This window comes from Ochotona curzoniae, unplaced genomic scaffold, assembly GCF_017591425.1.
Source record: "Ochotona curzoniae isolate NIBS_2020 unplaced genomic scaffold, NIBS_Ocur_1.0 scaffold_4812, whole genome shotgun sequence".
NCBI lineage: Eukaryota > Metazoa > Chordata > Mammalia > Lagomorpha > Ochotonidae > Ochotona > Ochotona curzoniae.
This window is the reverse complement of record NW_024467124.1, coordinates 3,180,831-3,188,170: the sequence shown is the minus strand read 5'-3', so window position 1 is coordinate 3,188,170 and position 7,340 is coordinate 3,180,831.

The window sequence follows — 7,340 nt, the reverse complement described above, 5'->3', positions numbered from 1 at the left end:
CTGTTTCTCCTCCTCTCTGTATATCTGATTTTGCAACAAATAAATAAATCTTTAAAAAAAAAAAGAAATTCAGCCGTATTCTTACCTGGACAAACTGGAATTCCTCTCACAATTCTGTGTTATTTCTCATCTGTCAGATGGATAGAAATAATTAGAAGCCAAACATTCAGCATCAGTGGAACAAGATTTTCATTGTTGTAATGGGACAATGTGCTTGTAAAAACATTCTATAAACTAGATCACCTTGCCCGGTAACAAACACATGTATATGCAGCGATGCGTAAATAGTTCCACTTCTAGAAAGTCCTGCACATGCGCACTGGGAGACATTCTTGTGGGGGTGCCGATCATGATAACATAACTGAATGAGTGAATATGGCGGGACTCCAAAAAGTTTGCGAAGACTGAAATCAAAAGAAAAGTTTATTTTGATGCAAAATTTTAAAATATGCATCAATGTTTGTAACACACACTCTGATGAGCTTTCTGAGATCCCCTCATGTATGAATTTAAAAAAAAAAAACTTTCTCCAAAATAAACTAACCTTTTAGTTTCATTTTCCACAAACTCTTAAAAGTTCTTTTGTATACAAAAAACAAATATGAGAGGTGTTTCGAATGGCCTGCCAATGAACACATTTTGTCATTATTGGAAAATGGTCAGTGCCTATAAAACTGTATCACATAATACAATGTGATTAACAATAAAAAAATTAAAAAAAAAAACCGGAAGAAATACTAAAAAAAAAAAAAAAAGAAAGGAAATGGTACAGGTTCAGCAGAAACTGAACAGTAGCTTCACACAGCAACATGTTTCATCTCAAAAACAGGAATCTTAAAAAATATATATTTATTTTTATTGGAAAGGCAGATCAGATTTAGAGAGAGAATGAGAGACAGAAAGATCTTCCATCCACTGGTTCACTCTTCAGATGGCCGCAACAGCCGGTGCTGCGCCGATCTGAAGCCAGGATCTGGGAGCTTTTTCCAGGTCTCCCATGCAGGTGCAGGGTCCCAAGGCATTCAGCCTTTCTCTGCTGCTTTCCCAGCCCCCAAGCAGTGAGCTGGATGGGAACTGGAGCAGCTAGGACATGAACCAGCAACCAAATGGGATTTGTCACTTGCATGGTGAGGATTTAGCCATTGAGTCATCACACTGGTCCCCAAAATAGGGATGCTGAGAATATAAAATGACATTTATTTTCAGGTCCTTAACACTGTTGCCAGAATACAGTAACTGCTCAGTGTATGTTTGATTTTTTTTAAAGTACTACTTCCTATAAAACACCATTCGCTTTTTTTTCCTCATTAAATCTTTTATTAAAGTTTTTATATGTATAGAGGTCTTCAGATTGAGATTTACAGACTAAGTTTTTTCTTGTTTTTGAAAATGTTACTTGAAGTGTACCGTCTTTGCACAAGGAGAAGCATCTGCTCAGGTGGAACCTGCTCATGTGACACAGTACTGATTGTCACCACTGCTTGGTTACTTTCTTAGAAAAATCACCTTCATCCAAGGACTGAGCGATTTATATGCCAAAGCATAATTCTTTTCTTTGCATTTAAGATCCATTTTAAATCATTTAGCTTCTGTCTACCACACTATAGGATAGTATACACTGTTAAAGTATTCTTTTCCTAAACACAGAAATAGAAATTTCTCTTCTTTCAGGTGATTTTACAAGAAAAACTTGCACCTTAATGAAAGTATTATAAATGTTTAGTACACATCAGTTAACCCGATTGTTGTAACAGACAGCGCTTTAAAAGCTTCCGATCTGGGACCGGCATTGTTGTGTAGCAGACAACCAGCACCCCGTTTGGGTACCAGCTAGTTCATGCTCTGGCTGCCCTGCTCCCAGCCCAGAACCTGCTAATGGTCTGGGAGAAGCAGTGCCTGACCCCTGACGCCGGCATGGGAGACCTCAGTGGATTCTGGCCTTTGCCTGGCTCAGCCCTGATCATTGTACCATCTGTGTAGAAAACTGGCAGGTGGATATTTATGTTTTTCTCTCTCTTTCCCCCTCACTCACTCTAAATTACAAAATAAATATATTGCTCTTAAGAATAAAACTCGTTAAAATCTTAAAGATATGACAATTCAATAAGAGGTTATTAATTCGTCGTGATAACTCAGTCAACATTGCTGAGTTTATACACTTGATAATAAAATATATTGCTTTTTTGTCAAGTTTATTAAATCGTCATTCAGTTGTTATTGAGAACTGTAGCTAAAATGAAAAATATTAATTCTGCCTTCTTTAAAATATTTTCCTGTAAGATAAGATGTATTTCAGAATGTTAGAGTGTTGGATTCACATGAGTATAATGAAACCCTTAAATGTATATTTCTTCAATTTTTGAGTATTAGTAATTCTTCTTTGTAACGTAGTAGTATTTGGTTCTGCCATAAAGTAACCAAGCATGATTTATATTTTACATTACATTATATTTTACATCCTTTACTTAAAAAAAGACTTGAAAAATTAAATCCCCTGGGGGTTATGCCTAATATTTCTGCTCAATATCAATTTTAAAAAAAGAAGTAATCTGGGAGGTAGAGATAGAGCACTCCCACCCACTGATTGACTCACCAGCCTGGGCCAGGCTGAAGCTGGGAGGCTCCACTTTTGGAGGCGAAAATGATGGCTCAAGTACCATTTCAGTCTTATAAACAAAACTGTGTGCTGCTGGAATTGTGTGCATACTAAGAGGTTAACGACAGAGTTATACAACTTCTATTTTTTCTTAAAGAATAAGACATTTTAGAAATTTCTGGAAAGGCATAAACAAGTGTCAGCTAGATTACAAGATATATATATATATAGTCTGAGTATCTGAATTTTCTCTGTGAGGTTCCTTAGGAACTGCAAAGTGTCGTGGCTGACACTAGAGGGCACCAGAGGACTCTTGTGAATTACTCAAAGCAGTGAGCTGTCCAGCGCCTGGGAAAGGAAAGAGCCTCTTTCAACCCAGGAAACAGGATGAAAGAACAGTAGTCTCCCATCACGAGAAAGGCTGTGCATTCGAAGTTGCTAAGTCTCAAGTCAGACCGCTTTCATCAGACTCTGGGAATGCATTAAAATACTAACAACAACACTATTAATAGCAATAATTGTGACAAGTGTTCTGAGTGGCTCTAGAATCAGCGAGAAGGGGATCCTTAAAAAAAGCTGAGTCCAGGTCCCAGGCAGGATTAGGAGTGGTCATGCTGGTTGCTGTCATTTTCTCAAACCTGTGGTCCAGCGACTGTCCCAGTGTCCTCCACTCTCATCCGTGGGCCTCCTTCACTGCTTTGCAACACTCGGTAGCTTTCCGTGGGAAAGTCAGCATGTCACGATCTCAGGGCGCTATCCCAGGGACACAGGGTCCCTATCCACAGGAAGCGGAAAGTCTTCTTGAGGTCTCAGCTCCGGCTTTTAAATGTCACTGAGACCAAGTCAAAGCAAGCCCCATGCCGTCAAAGGCACTCCATCACTTGACGAAAGAAGTTGCAAAGCATTTGTGGCTGTTATTTGTCAGATCACAGCGATTCTCATGCTGTGTGTTCATTGAGATTTAAGGCCAAGTAATTCTTGGTACAGGAGGAAGAAAAAGGACTGCTTTGTGTGTTGCAGCATCCCTGAACTCCGCCCACTAGATGCCAGTAGCACAGCAAGCATATACATGTGCACACGCACACACCCTAGTTGTGAGATCCAAATGTTACAAGACATTGCCAAGTGTCCCCTAGGGAACTAAAACCCACCCCTGTTTGAGAACCACTCATCTACCACACATTCTGTTGGAATTTTTTTTATTGCATTCTTTAGCATTTGATATCTGCACCCACTTTTTCAGCACAAGAAAGATTCAAGTATGTTGGCATAAATTCATATCCCATCTGGACTACCCTGATTTGGCTGGAATAGTAAGTTCACATTCAAACGTGGGGATGGAATAGAGAGCCTCCTCCTCTGAGCAACAGGAAGGCCACTGCAGGATGCTCAAAGCCATCCACACTAGAAGGCGATCAAGGCATTCACTGACCTCTATCTGGCCTGGCATGCTGGAAGCACCCAGTGTAGCGATGTACTGGGTAAAGCTGTGGCGTGTGACATTAGCCTCTCATACCGAAGTGCTTCTTTGTGTCCCAGCTGCTTTGCTTCCCATCCAGCTCTCTTCTAATACACTGGAAAGGCAGGGGAAGTTAGGCAGAGTGCTTGGGTGCCTGCCATACACATAGCAAACTGGTATGAGTTCTTGGTTCTGATTCAGGCTTTCCTCAGATCTGGCTGTTTCAGTCATTCGCAGAGTGACTCAATAGATAAAGACTCTCTCAAATAAATAAACCTTTTCTAAAATGGGGAAAAAGAAAAGTTTCAGCATGTGGACTGGAATCAATGGGACAATGAAGCAATTTGTATTCGCCCATGTCAAAAGAAAGGGAAGAAACACAACTTCTACCTCTGTGACCACCCTAACTCCTGCAGTATGAGGCTCATGTTTGGAGACTGGCATTCCTAATGGGTGCTCCGCCTTTTCTAAACAGTCACTTTGTCCCAGCAATGACTAGTTTTCAGACTTCCCTCATATTGCATTGCTCCATTCTCCAAATACTCAAGACAGCAGCAATCTGCACACGATAACAGGGGATCTTAGCATCTTCATTGCAAGCTGGTTTGAAGATGGCATATATGCCCATGCTTCGGCAGCCCAGGTTTGTCCCGGCTGGCTAGGGCTCTGTGAGATGATGCTAATCCCAGCTGAGAGGAGTCGCTGACACCATTATTTCTTCAAAGAGACTGAAGGACCCCACATCTTTATGCTCAGAAAGCTTCCCCTGTTGTTGTCTCAGTCCTTTGATGTTGCCAGAAATTCTTGAACTGTATGAAGCTGAGAGAAAATTCATACTCCAGAGAAAATACGTTTTTTTTTTTTTGCCCAGCAAAGAAGGACATAATATGAGGATAGATTTTTTTTTTTTGCATATAGAACTATAGAATAAGGGTGAAAGCCTCCACAAAGATTGTCAAGACATGTCCCATAGCCAAGTCCTTTCATAGATAAAGGACTGCGAGTATTTATTCATCAATAAGTAAAGAAATGGGGCTTTGAGAGCTGGCAGCCGCTTGTGTCAGTGATCTGTAATGCTAACAGAATCCCAGCGTTGCCTTCGTGGGGCTAATGACTTGCTGCCAGATTTAATTGGAACCTGAACATGAAAAGGAGAGACTCTTTTGACGGCCTATAAATAATCACAGCACAGCAGAAAAGTAGCAGCTATAGAAATAGTTACAGCAAATAAAGCCCCCCTTGGAAAGCTGTGAAGTCTTTTTGCTTTCCCCCTTGCTCTTCACCCCCTTGACTTCCTGTTGGTTCTCAGTTCTGTCTCCTAGCACTTGCTGTCATCTCTTGATCTGTTGGGATTTCTGACCACACGGTATTTGTCTACCTCTGTTTTTGATTCAGTATTAGATTGTGGTAGGATTTGCTCTGATTTTCAGAAGCCCTGATGTTGATGATTTAAAATCTCATTGTCAGTAACATGTTGGCTTAGGTTCTGAACTCCACGGAGCCGAGCATCATGGAGTGTGGAAACTGCTGCACAGGTATTTACCGACCCAGTGGCTGTGTACCACCGTCATTCAAGCCAGTTGCAAGCTCTTGCAATCGGGAGCCACAATAGACCATTAGTGTATGTGCGTGGTGTTACCGGAATTAAAACAGGCCCGGCAAACTCTTACATATCTCTTATAACATTCAGAGAACATGAGGCCTTGGTAGCAAATGAATGCATGTTGATTCTAAATAAGTTAGCAATTCAAGATTTCCAGGTAAAACTGGGGGCCCTGGTCTTTAAGCCAAAGCATGAACTTATTTTAAGTTACTTGTTTTTTCTAATGGCTAATAGTCTCACCTTTGGTGACTTGAGCTATTTTCCCTAAATCAGCACATGAGGATATAAAGGCTTCCAACCTGTTTACACTCAGCCAGGAAGGCAGTGGGATCAGAGGATGATGAAGGATCAGGAGGCCATCCTTGTCTCTGTATTTCAGAGGACACAGAGATGGAAAGAGTCATTCTGCTAACCAAATTGTGTAGATTATAAAACACCCCCCATTCCTACAGCATAACTAAATACAGAATTCAGATGGCCACCCTGACAGCAGTATTTGCTTCTTGTGCAGTTAACAATGGACAGAGGCAGCAGCATTTTGCATTCCCAAATTCCCAATGGAAAGTGGGTGTAAGGGTTTACATCCTATACCTGGAGCCACACTAGGTCCCAGAACAAAACTTCTCACTGCCTGTGGTAGAGGCGACTCTCTTGAACAGCACAGGAAGCAGATGATAAGAGCGGAACATGGGATTTGGGTGATGAAAACAAGAATCCAGACAGCAGTTTCTCCAGGGAGATGGTCAGCAGGATGTGTGAACGGGTGGGAGAGGATTAGAGTGTGTGGGGAGAACCAGAGGAGGTACTTCTTTAGAGACTCTGAGTCACACAGTTATGGGGCATGGGGAAGCTCAAAGCATGCCTTATGTGAGTTCGAGTCCCCAGGATGCCACCAGCACGGCTCAGCCCAGCTTCCAAAATCTCAGAGCCAGGGAAACCAAGGATGCAAACTCTCAGTCTAGTGACCTGAGAACTCAGAGGAGCGCGTGCTCTCATAAACAAGGCAGTAGAAGAAATGATTCCACTTCAGAAATGAGGGAGAGGAAACCGCGTGTCCTCTGCCATTCCTTGTTGTTTTGTCTGGGTTCCCAGCAGATTGCATGGTGCCCACCAACTCTGAGGGTGATCTTCCTCTCTCAGTCCACCAATTCACACAGCAGTCTCTTTCAGAAACACTTTCATAGGCACACCTAAAAAGGATGTATGAGTCCCCTTGGCCCTTAAATTAACTGTTGCTTTGATCCCGGATGTCTACGCTACAGAACTGTGAGTCCACCTGTGGCGCTCTGCTGAGGCAGCCCTTGTCAATTGCCACGTTGTGACTGCTGCTCTGCTTCATGCTTGCACACTTATGTTGGTAGCCATCAGTGGGGAAAGTAACTCAGGCTGTGAGGAGGTATGGTTTTCAACCTTGAAGTTGGAAGCAGGTACAAACCACACAATTCTAGAATCCCATTAGCATCCTGGCCATCCAATGAGTGTGTTTCCCATGAACTGTGATAAGAATAAAGAGGAGTTTCTCCCCATTCTTTCCTATCTTGCCGTTCGCTACTGTCCTCTAAACACCCAAAGAAAACAGAAACCTTCCACTTCAGTGTTGATGTGACTAACTGCTCAAGTGACTTGTATCCTTATCCATGTACCCCACCCAGCGTAAGTCAGCTTACCTCCAAAGGAAAAAC